Below are 21340 nucleotides of genomic sequence, written 5' to 3'. Positions count from 1 at the left end.
TAAAGGAGCTGGAGCAGCGTCACTGCTTCCTCCTGTATTATAGAAAATAAAGGAGCTGGAGCAGCGTCACTGCTTCCTCTTGTATTTTAGAAAATAAAGGAGCTGGAGCAGCGTCACTGCTTCCTCCTGTATTCTAGAAAATAAAGGAGCTGGAGCAGCCTCACTGCTTCCTCCTGTATTATAGAAAATAAAGGAACTGGAGCAGTGTCTCTGCTTCCTCCTGTATTATAGAAAATAAAGGAGCTGGAGCAGCGTCACTGCTTCCTCCTGCATTATCGAAAATAAAGGACCTGGAGCAGTGTCTCTGCTTCCTACTGTATTATAGAAAATACAGAAGCTGGAGCAGCGTCACTGCTTCCTCCTGCATTATAGAAAATAAAGGAGCTGGAGCAGCGTCTCTGCTTCCTCCTGTATTATAGAAAATAAAGGAGCTGGAGCAGCGTCACTGCTTCCTCCTGTATTATAGAAAATAAAGGAGCCGGAGAAGCGTCACTGCTTCCTCCTGTATTATAGAAAATAAAGGAGCCGGAGAAGCGTCACTGCTTCCTCCTGTATTATAGAAAATAAAGGAGCTGGAGCAGCGTCACTGCTTCCTCCTGTATTATAGAAAATAAAGGAGTCGGAGCAGCGTCACTGCTTCCTCCTGTATTATAGAAAATAAAGGAGCCGGAGCAGCGTCACTGCTTCCTCCTGTATTATAGAAAATAAAGGAGTCGGAGCAGCGTCACTGCTTCCTCCTGTATTATAGAAAATAAAGGAGCCGGAGCAGCGTCTCTGCTTCCTCCTGTATTATAGAAAATAAAGGAGCCGGAGCAGCGTCACTGCTTCCTCCTGTATTATAGAAAATAAAGGAGCCGGAGCAGCGTCTCTGCTTCCTCCTGTATTATAGAAAATAAAGGAGCGAGAGCAGCGTCACTGCTTCCTCCTGTATTATAGAAAATAAAGGAGCTGGAGCAGCGTCACTGCTTCCTCTTGTATTATAGAAAATAAAGGAGCCGGAGCAGCGTCACTGCTTCCTCCTGTATTATAGAAAATAAAGGAGCTGGAGCAGCGTCACTGCTTCCTCCTGTATTATAGAAAATAAAGGAGCTGGAGAAGCGTCACTGCTTCCTCCTGTATTATAGAAAATAAAGGAGCTAGAGCAGCGTCACTGCTTCCTCCTGTATTATAGAAAATAAAGGAGCTGGAGCAGCGTCACCGCTTCCTCCTGTGTTATAGAAAATAAAGGAGCTGGAGCAGCGTCACTGCATCCTCCTGCATTATCGAAAATAAAGGAGCTGGAGCAGTGTCACTGCTTCCTCCTGTATTATAGAAAATAAAGGAGTTGGAGCAGCGTCACTGCTTCCTCCTGTATTATAGAAAATAAAGGAGCTGGAGCAACGTCACTGCTTCCTCCTGTATTATAGAAAATAAAGGAGTTGGAGCAGCGTCACTGCTTCCTCCTGTATTATAGAAAATAAAGGAGTTGGAGCAGCGTCACTGCTTCCTCCTGTAGTATAGAAAATAAAGGAGCTGGAGCAACGTCACTGCTTCCTCCTGTATTATAGAAAATAAAGGAGCTGGAGCAGCTTCTCTGCTTCCTCCTGTACTATTGAAAATAAAGGAGCTGGAGCAGCGTCACTGCTTCCTCCTGTATTATAGAAAATAAAGGAGCTGGAGCAGTGTCACTGCTTCCTTCTGTATTATCGAAAATTGAGGAGCTAGAGCAGCGTCATTGCTTCCTCCTGTATTATAGAAAATAAAGGAGCTGGAGCAGCGTCACTGCTTCCTCCTGTATTATAGAAAATAAACGAGCTGGAGCAGCGTCACTGCTTTCTCCTGTATTATCGAACATAAAGGAGCTGGAGCAGCGTCACTGCTTCCTCCTGTATTATAGAAAATAAAGGAGCTGGAGCAGCTTCTCTGCTTCCTCCTGTACTATTGAAAATAAAGGAGCTGGAGCAGCGTCACTGCTTCCTCCTGTATTATAGAAAATAAAGGAGCTGGAGCAGCGTCACCGCTTCCTCTTGTATTATAGAAAATACAGGAGCTGGAGCAGCGTCACTGCTTCCTCCTGTATTATAGAAAATAAAGGAGCTGGAGCAGCGTCACTGCTTCCTCCTGTATTATAGAAAATAAAGGAGCTGGAGCAGCGTCACTGCTTCCTCCTGTATTATAGAAAATAAAGGAGCTGGAGCAGCGTCACTGCTTCCTCCTGTATTATAGAAAATAAAGGAGCTGGAGCAGCGTCACTGCTTCCTCCTGTATTATAGAAAATAAACGAGCTGGAGCAGCGTCACCGCTTCCTCCTGTGTTATAGAAAATAAAGGAGCTGGAGCAGCGTCACTGCATCCTCCTGTATTATAGAAAATAAAGGAGCTGGAGCAGTGTCACTGCTTCCTCCTGTATTATAGAAAATAAACGAGCTGGAGCAGCGTCACTGCTTCCTCCTGTATTATAGAAAATAAACGAGCTGGAGCAGCGTCACCGCTTCCTCCTGTGTTATAGAAAATAAAGGAGCTGGAGCAGCGTCACTGCATCCTCCTGTATTATAGAAAATAAAGGAGCTGGAGCAGTGTCACTGCTTCCTCCTGTATTATAGAAAATAAAGGAGATGGAGCAGCGTCACTGCTTCCTCCTGTATTATAGAAAATAAACGAGCTGGAGCAGCGTCACCGCTTCCTCCTGTGTTATAGAAAATAAAGGAGCTGGAGCAGCGTCACTGCATCCTCCTGTATTATAGAAAATAAAGGAGCTGGAGCAGCGTCACTGCTTTCTCCTGTATTATAGAAAATAAAGGAGCTGGAGCAGTGTCACTGCTTCCTCCTGTATTATAGAAAATAAAGGAGCTGGAGCAGCGTCACCGCTTTCTCCTGTGTTATAGAAAATAAAGGAGCTGGAGCAGCGTCACTGCATCCTCCTGTATTATAGAAAATAAAGGAGCTGGAGCAGCGTCACTGCTTTCTCCTGTATTATAGAAAATAAAGGAGCTGGAGCAGCGTCACTGCTTCCTCCTGTATTATAGAAAATAAAGGAGCTGGAGCAGCGTCACCGCTTCCTCCTGTGTTATAGAAAATAAAGGAGCTGGAGCAGCGTCACTGCATCCTCCTGTATTATAGAAAATAAAGGAGCTGGAGCAGCGTCACTGCTTTCTCCTGTATTATAGAAAATAAAGGAGCTGGAGCAGTGTCACTGCTTCCTCCTGTATTATAGAAAATAAAGGAGCTGGAGCAGCGTCACTGCTTCCTCCTGTATTATAGAAAATAAAGGAGCTGGAGCAGTGTCACTGCTTCCTTCTGTATTACCGAAAATTGAGGAGCTAGAGCAGCGTCATTGCTTCCTCCTGTATTATAGAAAATAAAGGAGCTGGAGCAGCGTCACTGCTTCCTCCTGTATTATAGAAAATAAAGGAGCCGGAGCAGCGTCACTGCTTCCTCCTGTATTATAGAAAATAAACGAGCTGGAGCAGCGTCACTGCTTTCTCCTGTATTATCGAACATAAAGGAGCTGGAGCAGCGTCACTGCTTCCTCCTGTATTATAGAAAATAAAGGAGCTGGAGCAGCTTCTCTGCTTCCTCCTGTACTATTGAAAATAAAGGAGCTGGAGCAGCGTCACTGCTTTCTCCTGTATTATAGAAAATAAACGAGCTGGAGCAGCGTCTCTGCATCCTCCTGTATTATAGAAAATAAAGGAGCTGGAGCAGCGTCACTGCTTCCTCCTGTATTATAGAAAATAAAGGAGCTGGAGCAGCGTCACCGCTTCCCCCTGTATTATAGAAAATAAAGGAGCTGGAGCAGCGTCTCTGCTTCCTCCTGTATTATAGAAAATAAAGGAGCTGGAGCAGCATTACTGCTTCCTCCTGTATTATAGAAAATAAAGGAGTGCTGCTCCCTCCTGTATTATAGAAAATAAAGGAGCTGGAGCAGCGTCTCTGCTTCGTCCTGTATTATAGGAAAGAAAGGAGCTGGAGCAGCGACACTGCTTCCTCATGTATTGTAGAAAATAAAGGAGCTGGAGCAGCGTCACTGCTTCCTCTTGTATTATAGAAAATAAAAGAGCTGGAGCAGCGTCACTGCTTCCTCCTGTATTATAGAAAATAAAGGAGCTGGAGCAGAGTCTCTGATTCCTCCTGTATTATAGAAAATAAACGAGCTGGAGCAGCGTCACTGCTTCCTCCTGTATTATAGAAAATAAAGGAGCTGGAGCAGCGTCACTGCTTCCTCCTGTATTATAGAAAATAAAGGAGCTGGAGCAGCGTCACTGCTTCCTCTTGTATTTTAGAAAATAAAGGAGCTGGAGCAGCGTCACTGCTTCCTCCTGTATTCTAGAAAATAAAGGAGCTGGAGCAGCCTCACTGCTTCCTCCTGTATTATAGAAAATAAAGGAACTGGAGCAGTGTCTCTGCTTCCTCCTGTATTATAGAAAATAAAGGAGCTGGAGCAGCGTCACTGCTTCCTCCTGCATTATCGAAAATAAAGGACCTGGAGCAGTGTCTCTGCTTCCTACTGTATTATAGAAAATACAGAAGCTGGAGCAGCGTCACTGCTTCCTCCTGCATTATAGAAAATAAAGGAGCTGGAGCAGCGTCTCTGCTTCCTCCTGTATTATAGAAAATAAAGGAGCTGGAGCAGCGTCACTGCTTCCTCCTGTATTATAGAAAATGAAGGAGCTGGAGCAGCGTCACTGCTTCCTCCTGTATTATAGAAAATACAGGAGCTAGAGCAGCGTCACTGCTTCCTCCTGTATTATAGAAAATAAAGCAGCTGGAGCAGTGTCTCTCCTTCCGCCTGTATTATAGAAAATAAAGGAGCTGGAGCAGCGTCACTGCTTCCTCCTTATTATCGAAAATAAAGGAGTTGGAGCAGCGTCACTGCTTCCTCCTGCATTATAGAAAATAAAGGAGCTGGAGCAGCGTCTCTTCTTCCTCCTGTATTATAGAAAATAAAGGAGCTGGGGCAGCGTCACTGCTTCCTCCTGTATTATAGAAAATAAAGGAGCAGGAGCAGCGTCACTGCTTCCTCCTGCATTATAGAAAATAAAGGAGCTGGAGCAGAGTCACTGCTTCCTCCTGTATTATATAAAATAAAGGAGCTGGAGCAGTGTCACTGTTCCTCCTGTATAATAGAAAAAAAAGGAACTGGAGCAGCGTCTCTGCTTCCTCCTTTATTATAGAAAATAAAGGAGCTGGAGCATCGTCTCTGCTTCCTCCTGTATTATAGAAAATAAAGGAGCTGGAGCAGCGTCACTGCTTCCTCCTGTATTATAGAAAATAAAGGAGCTGGAGCAGCGTCACTGCTTCCTCCTGCATTATAGAAAATAAAGGAGCCGGAGCATCGTCACTGCTTCCTCCTGCATTATCGAAAATAAAGGAGCTGGAGCAGAGTCACTGCTTCCTCCTGTATTATATAAAATAAAGGAGCAGGAGCAGCGTCACTGTTCCTCCTGTATAATAGAAAATAAAGGAGCAGGAGCAGCGTCACTGCTTCCTCCTGTATTATATAAAATAAAGGAGCAGGAGCAGCGTCACTGCTTCCTCCTGTATTATATAAAATAAAGGAGCAGGAGCAGCGTCACTGCTTCCTCCTGTAGTATAGAAAATAAAGGAGCTGGAGCAGCGTCACTGCTTCCTCCTGTATAATAGAAAATAAAGGAACTGGAGCAGCGTTTCTGCTTCCTCCTTTATTATAGAAAATAAAGGAGCTGGAGCATCGTCTCTGCTTCCTCCTGTATGATAGAAAATAAAGGAACTGGAGCAGCGTTTCTGCTTCCTCCTTTATTATAGAAAATAAAGGAGCTGGAGCATCGTCTCTGCTTCCTCCTGTATGATAGAAAATAAAGGTGCTGGAGCAGTGTCTCTGCTTCCTCCTGTATTATAGAAAATAAAAGGAGCTGGAATAGCGTCACTGCTTCCTCCTGTATTATAGAAAATAAAGGAGCTGGAGCAGTGTCACTGCTTCCTCATGAATTATAGAAAATAAAGGAGCTGGAGCAGCGTCACTGCTTCCTCCTGTATGATAGAAAATAAAGGAGCTGGAGCAGAGTCACTGCTTCCTCCTGTATTATAGAAAATAAAGGAGCTTGAGCAGCGTCACTGCTTCCTCCTGTGTTATAGAAAATAACGGAGCTGGAGCAGCGTCACTGCTTCCTCCTGTATTATAGAAAATAAAGGAGCTGGAGCAGTGTCACTGCTTCCTCCTGTGTTATCGAAAATAACGGAGCTGGAGCAGCGTCACTGCTTCCTCCTGTATTAAAAAAAATAAAGGAGCTGGAGCAGAGTCACTGCTTCCTCCTGTGTTATAGAAAATAACGGAGCTGGAGCAGCGTCACTGCTTCCTCCTGTATTATAGAAAATAAAGGAGCTGGAGCAGCGTCTCTGCTTCCTCCTGTGTTATAGAAAATAAAGGAGCTGGAGCAGCGTCACTGCTTCCTCCTGTATTATCGAAAATAAACGAGCTGGAGGAGCGTCACTGCTTTGTCCTGTATTATAGAAAGTAAAGGTGCTGGAGCAGCCTCACTGCTTCCTCCTGTATTATAGAAAAGGAGCAGCGTCACTGCTTTCTCCTGTATTATAGAAAATAAAGGTGCTGGAGCAGCCTCACTGCTTCCTCCTGTATAATAGAAAATAAACGAGCTGGGGCAGCGTCACTGCTTCTTCCTGTATTATAGAAAATAAAGGTACTGGAGCAGCGTCACTGCTTCCTCCTGTATTATAGAAAATAGAGGAGCTGGAGCAGCGTCACTGCTTCCTCCTGATTATAGAAAATAAAGGAGCTGGAGCAGTGTCACTGCTTCCTCCTGTACTATAGAAAATAAAGGAGCTGGAGCAGTGTCTCTGCTTCCTACTGTATTATAGAAAATAAAGGACCTGGAGCAGCGTCACTGCTTCCTCCTGTATTATAGAAAATAAACGAACTGGAGCAGTGTCACTGCTTCCTCCTGTATTATAGAAAATAAAGGAGCTGGAGCAGCGTCACTGCTTCCTCTTGTATTATAGAAAATAAAAGAGCTGGAGCAGCGTCACTGCTTCCTCCTGTATTATAGAAAATAAAGGAGCTGGAGCAGCGTCACGGCTTCCTCCTGTATTATAGAAAATAAAGGAGCTGGAGCAGTGTCTCTGCTTCCTACTGTATTATAGAAAATAAAGGACCTGGAGCAGCGTCACTGCTTCCTCCTGTATTATAGAAAATAAACGAACTGGAGCAGTGTCACTGCTTCCTCCTGTATTATAGAAAATAAAGGAGCTGGAGCAGCGTCACTGCTTCCTCCTGTATTATAGAAAATAAAGGAGCTGGAGCAGCTTCTCTGCTTCCTCCTGTACTATTGAAAATAAAGGAGCTGGAGCAGCGTCACTGCTTTCTCCTGTATTATAGAAAATAAAGGAGCTGGAGCAGCATTACTGCTTCCTCCTGTATTATAGAAAATAAAGGAGTGCTGCTCCCTCCTGTATTATAGAAAATAAAGGAGCTGGAGCAGCGTCTCTGCTTCCTCCTGTATTATAGGAAAGAAAGGAGCTGGAGCAGCGACACTGCTTCCTCCTGTATTATAGAAAATAAAGGAGCTGGAGCAGCGTCACTGCTTCCTCCTGTATTGTAGAAAATAAAGGAGCTGGAGCAGCGTCACTGCTTCCTCCTGTATTATAGAAAATAAAGGAGCTGGAGCAGAGTCTCTGATTCCTCCTGTATTATAGAAAATAAAGGAGCTGGAGCAGCGTCACTGCTTCCTCCTGTATTATAGAAAATAAAGGAGCTGGAGCAGCGTCACTGCTTCCTCCTGTATTCTAGAAAATAAAGGAGCTGGAGCAGCCTCACTGCTTCCTCCTGTATTATAGAAAATAAAGGAACTGGAGCAGTGTCTCTGCTTCCTCCTGTATTATAGAAAATAAAGGAGCTGGAGCAGCGTCACTGCTTCCTCCTGCATTATCGAAAATAAAGGACCTGGAGCAGTGTCTCTGCTTCCTACTGTATTATAGAAAATACAGAAGCTGGAGCAGCGTCACTGCTTCCTCCTGCATTATAGAAAATAAAGGAGCTGGAGCAGCGTCTCTGCTTCCTCCTGTATTATAGAAAATAAAGGAGCTGGAGCAGCGTCACTGCTTCCTCCTGTATTATAGAAAATGAAGGAGCTGGAGCAGCGTCACTGCTTCCTCCTGTATTATAGAAAATACAGGAGCTAGAGGAGCGTCACTGCTTCCTCCTGTATTATAGAAAATAAAGCAGCTGGAGCAGTGTCTCTCCTTCCGCCTGTATTATAGAAAATAAAGGAGCTGGAGCAGCGTCACTGCTTCCTCCTTATTATCGAAAATAAAGGAGTTGGAGCAGCGTCACTGCTTCCTCCTGCATTATAGAAAATAAAGGAGCTGGAGCAGCGTCTCTTCTTCCTCCTGTATTATAGAAAATAAAGGAGCTGGAGCAGCGTCTCTGCTTCCTCCTGTATTATAGAAAATAAAGGAGCTGGAGCAGCGTCACTGCTTCCTCCTGTATAATAGAAAATAAAGGAGCTGGAGCAGCGTCACTGCTTCCTCCTGTATTATAGAAAATAAAGGAGCTGGAGCAGCGTCACTGCTTCCTCCAGTATTATAGAAAATAAAGGAGCAGGAGCAGCGTCACTGCTTCCTCCTGCATTATAGAAAATAAAGGAGCTGGAGCAGAGTCACTGCTTCCTCCTGTATTATATAAAATAAAGGAGCTGGAGCAGTGTCACTGTTCCTCCTGTATAATAGAAAAAAAAGGAACTGGAGCAGCGTCTCTGCTTCCTCCTTTATTATAGAAAATAAAGGAGCTGGAGCATCGTCTCTGCTTCCTCCTGTATTATAGAAAATAAAGGAGCTGGAGCAGCGTCACTGCTTCCTCCTGTATTATAGAAAATAAAGGAGCTGGAGCAGCGTCACTGCTTCCTCCTGCATTATAGAAAATAAAGGAGCCGGAGCATCGTCACTGCTTCCTCCTGCATTATAGAAAATAAAGGAGCTGGAGCAGAGTCACTGCTTCCTCCTGTATTATATAAAATAAAGGAGCAGGAGCAGCGTCACTGTTCCTCCTGTATAATAGAAAATAAAGGAGCAGGAGCAGCGTCACTGCTTCCTCCTGTATTATATAAAATAAAGGAGCAGGAGCAGCGTCACTGCTTCCTCCTGTATTATATAAAATAAAGGAGCAGGAGCAGCGTCACTGCTTCCTCCTGTATAATAGAAAATAAAGGAACTGGAGCAGCGTTTCTGCTTCCTCCTTTATTATAGAAAATAAAGGAGCTGGAGCATCGTCTCTGCTTCCTCCTGTATGATAGAAAATAAAGGAACTGGAGCAGCGTTTCTGCTTCCTCCTTTATTATAGAAAATAAAGGAGCTGGAGCATCGTCTCTGCTTCCTCCTGTATGATAGAAAATAAAGGTGCTGGAGCAGTGTCTCTGCTTCCTCCTGTATTATAGAAAATAAAAGGAGCTGGAATAGCGTCACTGCTTCCTCCTGTATTATAGAAAATAAAGGAGCTGGAGCAGTGTCACTGCTTCCTCATGTATTATAGAAAATAAAGGAGCTGGAGCAGCGTCACTGCTTCCTCCTGTATGATAGAAAATAAAGGAGCTGGAGCAGAGTCACTGCTTCCTCCTGTATTATAGAAAATAAAGGAGCTTGAGCAGCGTCACTGCTTCCTCCTGTGTTATAGAAAATAACGGAGCTGGAGCAGCGTCACTGCTTCCTCCTGTATTATCGAAAATAACGGAGCTGGAGCAGCGTCACTGCTTCCTCCTGTATTAAAAAAAATAAAGGAGCTGGAGCAGAGTCACTGCTTCTTCCTGTATTATAGAAAATAAAGGAGCTGGAGCAGCGTCTCTGCTTCCTCCTGTGTTATAGAAAATAAAGGAGCTGGAGCAGCGTCACTGCTTCCTCCTGTATTATCGAAAATAAACGAGCTGGAGGAGCGTCACTGCTTTGTCCTGTATTATAGAAAGTAAAGGTGCTGGAGCAGCCTCACGGCTTCCTCCTGTATTATAGAAAAGGAGCAGCGTCACTGCTTTCTCCTGTATTATAGAAAATAAAGGTGCTGGAGCAGCCTCACTGCTTCCTCCTGTATAATAGAAAATAAACGAGCTGGGGCAGCGTCACTGCTTCTTCCTGTATTATAGAAAATAAAGGTACTGGAGCAGCGTCTCTGCTTCCTACTGTATTATAGAAAATAGAGGAGCTGGAGCAGCGTCACGGCTTCCTCCTGTATTATAGAAAATAAAGGAGCTGGAGCAGCGTCACTGCTTCCTCCTGTATTATAGAAAATAAAGGAGCTGGAGCAGTGTCTCTGCTTCCTACTGTATTATAGAAAATAAAGGACCTGGAGCAGCGTCACTGCTTCCTCCTGTATTATAGAAAATAAACGAACTGGAGCAGTGTCACTGCTTCCTCCTGTATTATAGAAAATAAAGGAGCTGGAGCAGCGTCACTGCTTCCTCTTGTATTATAGAAAATAAAAGAGCTGGAGCAGCGTCACTGCTTCCTCCTGTATTATAGAAAATAAAGGAGCTGGAGCAGCGTCACTGCTTCCTCCTGTATTATAGAAAATAAAGGAGCTGGAGCAGAGTCACTGCTTCCTCCTGTATTATAGAAAATAAAGGAGCTGGAGCAGCGTCACTACTTCCTCCTGTATTGTAGAAAATAACGGAGCTGGAGCAGAGTCTCTACTTCCTCCTGTATTATAGAAAATAAAGAAGCTGGAGCACCGTCACTGCTTCCTTCTGTATTATTGAAAATAAAGGAGCTGGAGCAGAGTCACTGCTTCCTCCTGTATTATAGAAAATAAAGGAGCTGGAGCAGCGTCACTGCTTCCTCCAGTATTATAGAAAATAAAGGAGCTGGAGCAGCGTCACTACTTCCTCCTGTATTGTAGAAAATAAAGGAGCTGGAGCAGCGTCACTGCTTCCTCCTGTATTATAGAAAATAAAGGAGCTGGAGCAGCGTCACTGCTTCCTCCTGTATTATAGAAAATAAAGGAGCTGGAGCAGCGTCACTGCTTCCTCCTGTATTATAGAAAATAAAGGAGCTGGAGCAGAGTCACTGCTTCCTCCTGTATTATATAAAATAAAGGAGCTGGAGCAGAGTCACTGCTTTCTCCTGTATTATAGAAAATAAAGGAGCTGGAGCAGCGTCACTACTTCCTCCTGTATTGTAGAAAATAAAGGAGCTGGAGCAGCGTCACTGCTTCCTCATGTATTATAGAAAATAAAGGAGCTGGAGCAGCGTCACTGCTTCCTCCTGTATTATAGAAAATAAAGGAGCTGGAGCAGCGTCACTGCTTCCTCCTGTATTATATAAAATAAAGGAGCTGGAGCAGCGTCACTGCTTCCTCCTGTATTATAGAAAATATGTTGGCACTCCCACCAATTTTCCGATGTAACGGCACTCTGCACTGAGTCTCCCATTTATTGATTCGCAACAAATCTCCCATTGACTCATATCCCTGTACTAATTCTTCCATTTCCTGATGCCCGAGCCCGATTCGTCCATTTAAGGGTGCGCTACCCTCATTCTCCCATTTCCTGTTGCCATACACCCATTCTGTAATTGAGCTCCACTGTGCACCAGTTCATCCATTCAGTATTTCCCTGCAACAATTCTCCCATTTAGTAGTTCGCTGCCAGAATTCTCTGATCTTGGAGATCCCTGCATCAAATCCCCCATTTTTGATACACTGTATTGAATCTGGAACACTAACCCTTTGCAACATTTGTCCTATTTCCTGATTCACTGTCCGTGTTCTCCCATTTGCTCCAATTATCGAAGTTATCAGCACCCTGCACCAGGTCTCTCATTTACTGATACCCCACACCAATTCTCCAATTCAGTGTTGCTTAGCACCATTTCCCCCAATTCCTGAAGTCCTGAATAAGTTCTCCACTCAGTGTTGCCTTACCCCAATCCTCATACTGACTGATGCCCTCGACCAATTTAGGGGTGCGCTACTCTAAATCTCCCAAAAGGTATTGTCCTGTCCCAATTCTACCATTTAGTGCAACGCAGCATAACTCACCCAATTAGCATTGAACTGCACTAATTCACCCATTATCTGATGTCCTGTTGAAACTTCTCATATTTCGATAAGCCCTTTTGAAATTTATCCATTTCGTATTTTATTGCAATGACTCTTCAATTTAGTGTACAGCTTCCAGAATTATTAAATTTAGGCGGAGACAGGTTGGACTGAGGGGTTTGTGTCTGTGCTGTACATCTCTGAGGCTGTAATTACTGCTCCGCTTCTCTGCACCAATTCTCCCATTTACCATCCTGCACTAAATCGGGAATTTCACCAACTCACCCATTGAGGTTATCCTGCCCCAGTCCTCCCACTTAGAATTTAATGGCACCTGCATGAATTCTCCAATTATTGTTGTTCTGCATCAATTCCTTCCATTTAGTTGTTCCCTGATACACATTTCCAACGTACGGATGCCCTGCTGATTATATTTGTTCATTTAGTGATGCACTGACCTGACTCTCCAATTTACCGTTGCTTGCAACATTTCTTTTTCTTGATTCCCTGGCCCCTATTCCCCAATTTAGTCATGCTCTGCTCCAATTTTCTAATATATCCACACTCCCACCAATTTTCCAATGTAATGGCACCGTGCACCGAATCTCCCATTTATTGATTCCCACCAAATCTCCCATTTCCTCATATCCCTGTACTAATCCTTCCATTTCCTGATGCCCGACCCCGATTCTACCATTTAAGGGTGCGCTACTCTAATTCTCCCATTTCCTGTTGCCATACACCCATTCTGTAATTGAGCTCCACTGTGCACCAGGTCTTCCATTCAGTCTTTCTCTGCAACAATTCTCCCATTTAGTAGACCAATGAGAGAATTCTCTAATCTTGGCAATCTCTGCATCATATCTCCAAATTCCCCAAACTGCAAATATCCCCCCTTTCGTGGTGAACTGCACCAACTCCCCCATTTTGTGGCGCACTGTATTGAATCTGGACCACAAATCCTTTGCAACATTTGTCCTATTTCCTGATTCACTGCCCGTGTTCTCCCATTTGCTCCAATTCTCGAAGTTATCAGCACCCTGCACCAGGTCTCTCATTTACTGATACCCCACACCAATTCTCCAATTCAGTGTTGCTTAGCACCATTTCCCCCAATTACTGATGTCCTGAACAAGTTCAGTGTTGCCTTACCCGAATCCCCATACTGACTGATTCCCTCGCCCCATTTAGGGGCGCCCTACTCTAAATCTCCCAAAAGGTAAAGTCCTGCTCCAATTCGACCATTTAGTGCAACACAGCATAACTCACCCATTTAGTGCTGAACTGCACTAATTCACCCATTATCTGATGCCCTGTTGCAAATTCTCACATTTCGATAAACCCTTTCAAAATTTATCGATCTGGTATTTTCTTGCAATGATTCTCCAATTTACTGTAGAGCTGACAGAATTCTTAAATTTAGGCGTGGAGAGTTGGACTGAAGGGTCTGTTTCCGTGCTGTGCATCTCTCAGGCTGTAATTAGTGACCCGCTTCCCTACACCAATTCTCCCATTTCCCATTGAGGTTATCCTGCCCCAGTCCTCCCACTGAGAATTTCATGGCACCTGCATAAACTGTCAAATTATTGTTACCCTGCATCAATTCCTTCCAGTTAGTTGTTCCCTGATACACACCTTCCACGGACGGGTGCCCTGCTGAATTGTTTTCATTTAGTGATGCTCTGAACTGAATCTCAATTTACCAATGCTTGCAATATTTCTTCTTTTTATTGATTCCCTGGCCCCTAATTCCCAATTTAGACATGCTCTGCTCCAACTTTCTAATACGTTGGCACTCCCACCAATTGTTTTAAAGTAACGGCACTGTGCACTAGATCTCCCATTTATTGATTCCCACCAAATCTCCCATTTACCCATATCCCTGTACTAATTCTTCCATTTACTGATGCCTGAGCCCGATTCTACCATTTAAGGGTGCGCTACTCTAATTCTCCCATTTACTGATGGCCCACAGCAATTCTCCAATTCAGTGTTGCTAGCACCATTTCCCTCAATTACTGATGTCCTGAACAAGCTCTCCACTCAGTGTTGCCTTACACCAATCCTCATACTGATGCCCTCGCCCAATTTAGGGGCACCCTACGCGAAATCTCTCAAAAGGTAATGTCCTGCTCCCATTCTCCTATTTCGTGCAACACAGCATAATTCACCTATTTAGTGGTGAATTGCACTAATTCACACAGCATTTGATGCCCTGTTGCAAACTCTCACACATATCGATAAGCCTTTTCCCAATTTTTCTATAGTTTCTTGAAATGATTCTCCAATTTAGTGGAGAGCTGCTGGAATTCTTAAATTGAGATGTGGACAGGTTGGACTGAAGGGTCTGTTTCCATGCTGTACATCTCTAAGGCTGTCATTAGTGCTCCGCTTCCCTGCACCAATTCTCCCATTTACCAATCCTGCACTATGTCGGGAATTTCGCCAACTCACTTATTGAGATTATTCTGTCTCTGTCCTGCATGGCACCTTTAATGGCACCTGCATGAATTCTCCAATTATTGTGGCACTGTATCAATTCCTTCCATTTAGTTGTTCCCTGACACACACATCTTCCACGCACAGATGCCATGCTGATTTTTTTTTTTCATTTAGTGATGCATTGAACTGAATCTCCAATTTACCAATGCTTGCAACATTTCTTCTCTTTATCTATTCCCTGGCCCGTATTCCCCAATTTAGACAGGCTTTGCTCCACTTTTCTAATGTAATGGCACTGTGCAGCAGATCTCCCAATTATTGATTCCCACCAAATCTCCCATTTCCTCATATCCCTGTACTAATTCTTCCATTTACTGATGCCCAAGCCCGATTCTACCATTTAAGGGTGCGCTACTCTAATTCTCCCATTCCCTGTTGCCATGCAGCAATTCTCTAATTTAGCTCCACTGTGCACCAGTACCATTCACTGATACCCCACATCAATTCTCCAATTCAGTGTTGCTTAGCACCATTTCGCCCAATTGCTGATGTCCTGAACAAGTTCTACATTCAGTGGTGCCTTACACCAATACTCATACTGACTGATACCCTCGCCCAATTTAGGGGGGTCCGACTCTCATTCCCACATTAAGTAATTTCCTGTCCCAATTCTCCCATTTACTGCGAAACTGAAACTCTCCCATTTGGTTCTCACTGCATCAATTTGCCATTATTGGATGCTCTGTTCCAAATTCTCTTATTTCGATAAGCCCTTGCCCAATTCTTCCATTTAGTATTTCCTTGGAATGTTTCTCCAATTTCGTGGAGCGCTGCCAGAATTCTAAGATTGAGTCAGAGACAAGTTGGAGTGAAGTGTCTGTTTCCATGTTGTACATCTCTATGATTGTATGACTCTATTTATGACTCCGCTGCTCTGCACCATTTCTCCCATTTACCAATCCTGCACTAATCCTGAAACTGCACCAACTCTCCCATTAAGTATTATCCTGCCGTATTTAATGGCACCTGCATGAATTCTCCAATTATTGTTGCTCTGCATCAATTCCTTCCTTTTAATTGTTCCCTGATACACATCTTCCACGTACGGGTGCCCTGCTGAATTGTTTTTATTTAGTGATGCACTGAACTGAATCCCCAATTTCCCGATGCTTGCAACATTTCTTCTTTTTATTGATCCCCTGGCCCCTATTCCCCAATTTAGACACGCTGTGCTCCAATTTTCCAATATATGAACACTCCTACCAGTTTTCCAAAGTAATGGCACTGTACACGAAATCTCCCATTTATTGATTCTCGCCAAATCACCCATTTACTCATCCCCCTGTACTAACTCTTCCATTTACAGGTGCCCGAGCCCGATTTACCATTTAAAGGTGCGCTACTCTAATTCTCCCATTTACTGGTGCCATGCACTTATTTTGTATTTTAGCTCCACTGTGCACCAGGTCTTCCATTTTTTATTCCTCTCCAACACTTCTCCAATTTTCTCGTCTGCTGCCAGAATTCTCTAAGCTTTGCCATCTCTGCATCATATCTACAAATTATCGATCCTACATATTTCCTCCCTTTTATGGTGATCTGCACCAATGCTCCCATGTCGTGGTGCACTGTATTGAAACTGGACCAATAATCCTTTGCAACATTTGTCCTATTTACTGATTCACTGCCCGTGTTCTCCCAGTTGCTCCAATTCTCGAAGTTATCAGCACCCTGCACCAGGTCTATCATTTACTGATGCCCCACACCAATTCTTCAATTCAGTGTTGCTGAGCACCACTTTCCCCAATTACTGATGTCCTGAACCAGTTCTCCTCACAGTGTTGCCTTACACCAATCCTCATACAGACTGATGTCCTCGAACAATTTAGGGTGTCCAACTCTAAACCTCCCATCAAGTATTGTCCTGCCCGAATTCTCCCATTTAGTGTTACACTGCCCCAATTCTCCCATTAACTGATGCCCTGTTACATTTCTCACATTTCGATAAGCCCTTCCCCAATTCTCCCAGTAAGTAGTTCCTTGCAATGATTCTCCAATTTAGTGGAGCGCTGCCAGAATTCTTTAATTGTGGCATGGATAATTTGGACTGAAGAATCTGTTTGTGTGTTGTAAATCTCTGTGATTGTATGACTCCATTAATGGCTATTTCCCCCATTTCCCAATCCTGCACACATCCTGGAACTGCACCAACTCTCCCACTGAGTGTTATCCTGCTCCAGTGCTCCCACTTCTAATTTAAATGGCACCTGCATGAATTCTCCAATTAATGATGCCCTGCATTTTTTTTCATTTAGTGACGCACTGATCTGAATCTCCAGTTAACTGATACTTGCAACACTTCTTTTATTGAAGGTAGAAGACAGAGGGTGTTGGGGAGGGGTGCTTTTCAGACTGGAGGCCTGTGACCAGCAGTGTGTCACAAGGATCGGTGCTGGGTCCACTGTTGTTTTGTCATTTATATAAATGATTTGGATGTGACCATAGGATGAATGGTTAGTAAGTTTGCAGATGACAGTAAAATTGGAAGTGTCAAGGACAGTGAAGATGGTTACCTCAGATTACAATGGGATCTTGATCAGATGGGCCTCTGGGCTGAGGAGTGGAAGATGGAGATTTATTTAGTCAAGTCTGAGGTGCTGCATTTTGGAGAAGCAAAAGAGAGCAGGACTTACACACTTAATGGCAAGGTACTCGGGATGTTGCTAAACAAATAGACCTGGAGTGCAGTTTCATAGATGGTTGAAATTGGACAAACATTTTGATAAGATAGTGAAGAAGGTGTTTGTCATTTTTGTCTTTATTGGTCAGTTCATTGTGTAAAGGAGTTGGGAGGTCATGTTGCAGAATTTGTTCGGCCACTTTTGGAATATAATGTGCAATTCTGGACTCCCTCCTGTAAGAAGGGTATTGTGAAACTTTAAAGGGTGTAGAAAAGATTTACACGGATGTTGCCAAGGTTGGAGGGTTTGTGCTGGAGGGTAAGACTGTCTCGATTGAGATTATTATCCCTGGAGCGTCAGTGGCTGAGGGGGATCCTTATAGACGTTCACAAAAACATTAAGGACCTCAAAAGGGTATAAAGGCAAGGTGATTTCCCTGTGGTGTGGGAGTCCAGAAGCAGATGGCATATGTTAAAATTGAGAGGGAAATATAAAAGGGACCTAAGGGGAACATTTTTCACACAGAGGGCACTGTGTGCATGAGCTGCCAGAGGAAGTAGTGGAGGCTGGTACAATTACAACATTTAAAAGGTATCTGGGTGGGTGTAGGAATTAAAAAGGTTTCAGAGGAACATGGGCCAAATTCTGACAAATAGGATGAGATTGACATCGGATATCAGTTCGGCATTGATGTGTTGGACTGAATGATTTGTTTCTGAGCTTATATTGCTCTGAGTGGGTTGAGCTCCGGATTGTAGATTTATAAAGCAGAAAATAAAGTATGGTACAGCTATAGACCAAGGAATCCTGGTGATCTCATCAGCTTTATCCTGTTTCCCTGATCATCCTCCTTAAATCAATCCATTTTTCCGATCCTCATGCAGAATTCCTGGAGCTCTGTAACTGACCTGGAACAATGTGTTGAAAGTCCTATTGCAGTCCACACGAGGTACCTTTCCCACTGCCCTGCTCCCACGGCCTGCAATGCTGCAGACTGAGCAGACAACCCGAACGACAATGATGAGCTCCTTCTGGCCCACGGCCCTCCTTCTCACTGAATGAAGACAATCACCAGAAGCAGAATCCAGCTCTTGTTTGAGCCTTGAATACCTGACTCTCTCTCACTGACTGAAGATTGGACTCAGAAACAGAAATGAAATCAACTTCCTATCTGCATTGTGTCACTCTTTAAGATCTCTGTGTGTCTGAGTTCAGGTCATTTGATTGGAGACTGTGGATAGTGGGTCCCCAGTGAAATGGAAAGAATGGTGGAGGAGCTAACTGAGGGACATCTCTCAAAGTGAGAGTCAGAAAGATGGTATTCCACATTGCAAGGGTTTAAGGGGAATTGATTGCTCAGAATAATGTTATACAGATGTTTGTAAAACTTAGGAACTCTGATTGTTTTGAGGCTGGAGTTTATTTTATCCTTGTCTCGATTTGACACATTAACCCTCCCTCCCCACCACTACAGAAGCTGTTGGAACTGTTCAGTGTTTCCAGCGGCTTCTGTAATTATTTCAGGTTCCTGATGGGAGCAGTCTCTCACTTTTCGAACAAAACAAACCCATCCTTGTGCTGCAACCAATATTTCAATAAGAAATGGGAAGCAGCAGATGGGAAAGCTTCCAAGATGCCGAGCAATGCTGCCCGGTTCCACACTGCAATTCACAGGGACCATCGCCAGGAAAAGCTCTTTTCTCTGTGAACAAACGGAATATCAAGGAGTCGGATTGGGGAATGTGTCCTCTCACAGAAACAGGAACAGGGAGATGTCATTCCCTCTGAAATAAACACAGGCCATGCTGAGAAATCTGATAAGGTCAGGCAGCATCTATAGGGAGAAGGGAAAGGTTACCCCGTGTGTTATGAGGGTGGGGGGATTCAGCAGAGCAGAAGGAAGTTAGAAAAGTAATGATTTCTGAGCAATTGGAATGGGGGTAACGCTGAAGAAAGAATGAGATGGTTTGTAATAGGGTGGAGGCTGCAGAGATTTAATGATAAACGGTTCCATGGAACCAAATCCAAAGGGATTGGGAGTTGGTTCAGTAAACATCTAAGAGCTCAGGAAATGTGAGCAGGAGGAGGCTATACAGCCTGTTTAAACTGTTCAGTCTGTTCTGGCAGTCAATCCAATCAGAGCTGGTTTGAGATTTCAAATCCGGTTTCCTATCCACTCCCCAAATCCCGTGACTCCCTGAGACCCCGGCAATCTGTCTATTCCAATCAGAAATGTACTCAGTGAGGGAGCATCCACAATCCTCAGGAAGAGAGAATATTAAAGACTCAGAGGGCTTAGAGTGAAGCGCTGTCTCCTCATCTCAGTCCCAAATAACCTGCCCCTTACCCTGAGAGGGTGGTAATCAAGCCCGAATGAACTGCGGATGCTGTAACATTAACGCTGATTTCTCTGCACAGATGCTGCCTGTCCTGCTGAGCTTTTCCAGCAACTCCTGAGACTGTGTTATTGTGTTTCAGATTCCCAGACCCTCAGGATTAATTTCTCAGCATCTCCCCTCTCAAGCCTCTTCACAATCTGATACATTGAAATGAAATCGCCTTTCAATTTTCTCGAATATAGACCCAATTTATTCAGAAGCTCAGCACTGGAGCACACGGGTCCCAAATACTGAGCTTTATTTTGTGGTTCTGTTCGCCGAGCTTGGAATTTGTGTTGCAGATGTTCCGTCCCCTGTCTAGGTGACATCCTCAGTGTTTGGGAGCCTTCTGTGAAGCGCTTCTGTGATGTTTCCTCCGGCATTTATAGTGGTTTGAATCTGCCGCTTCCGGTTGTCAGTTCCAGCTGTTTGCTGCAGTGGTCGGTATATTGGGTCCAGGTTGATGTGCTTATTGATTGAATCTGTGGCCCTTTTGAATAGTGTCTTGATGCAACTTATTTTGTGTGTGTTGGGGTGGTTGCTTACGTAGTTTAGGACTTGGTCTGTGTGTGTGCTTCCCTGTAAACCTTTGTGGTGAATGCTCCGTTCGGTGTTCTCTGTACCATCACGTCTAGGAATGGGAGTTGGTTGTCCTTTTCTTCCTCTCTAGTGAATCGGATTCCTGTGAGTGTGGCGTTGATGATCTGGTGTGTGTTCTCTATTTCTGTGTTTTTAATGATTACAAAGGTGTCATCCACATATCTGACCCACAGTTTGGGTTGAATTTGCGGTTAGACTGTTTGTTCTAATCTTTGCATTACAGCTTCTGCTGTGAGTCCAGAGATGGTTGAGCCCATGGGTGTGCTGTTGATTTGTTCATATATTTGGTTGTTGAATGTGAAGTGTGTTGTGAGGCCCAGGTCCAGTAGTTTGAGTATGCCATCTTTGTTGATAGGTTCCCCGTCCTGTTGTCTGTTCTGTATGTCCAGCAGGTTGGCTATTGTTTCTATGGCTAGGGTTTTGTCGATAGAGGTGAATAGTGCCGTTACATCGAATGAGACCATAGTTTCTTCCTTGTCAATGTGTATATTTCAAAAGGGCCACAATACACTGCAGCACACCAGAACTGCAAAAAGAGGAAGAGGAACACGTATACAAGGTATTTGCCAAAAACTGATACTCCCGCAATTTCATCAACAGATGCCGAAGGGAGAGACAATGGAATGAGGACATGCCACAACCCAAAGGACTAGCCACACTACCATATATCAAGAACATTTCCGAACTGACAGCCAGACTACTGCGACCACGAGGACTCATAACAGCACACAAACCAACAGCCACGCTCAGACAACAACTCACCAGGACGAAGGACCCGATACCCAACAAGAGCAAAACCAACGTAGTGTACATAATCCCATGCAAGGACTGCACAAAATACTACATAGGACAAACAGGAAGACAGCTAACGATCTGCATCCAAGAACACCAACTAGACATGAAATGACACGACCAGCTATCCTTAGTAGCCACACACACACAGATGACAAGCAACATGAATTCGACTGGGACAACACTACTATTGTAGGACAAGCCAAACAGAGAACAGCCAGGGAATTCGGAGAGGCATGGTACTCATCCACAGACTCTATCAACAAACACATCGACCTGGACCCAATATACCGGCCACTGCAGTGGACAGCTGGAACTGACAACCGGAAGCGGCAGAGACAGGCCACTATAAATGCCGGAGGAAAGATCACAGAAGCGCTTCACAGGAGGGTCCCAAGCGCTGAGGATGTCACCGAGACAGGGGACGAAACGTCTCCAACACAAATTCCCAGCTCG

Source organism: Chiloscyllium punctatum, chromosome 41 (assembly GCF_047496795.1).
Source record: "Chiloscyllium punctatum isolate Juve2018m chromosome 41, sChiPun1.3, whole genome shotgun sequence".
Classification (NCBI taxonomy): Eukaryota; Metazoa; Chordata; class Chondrichthyes; order Orectolobiformes; family Hemiscylliidae; genus Chiloscyllium; species Chiloscyllium punctatum.
This window is presented reverse-complemented; position numbering follows the sequence as displayed.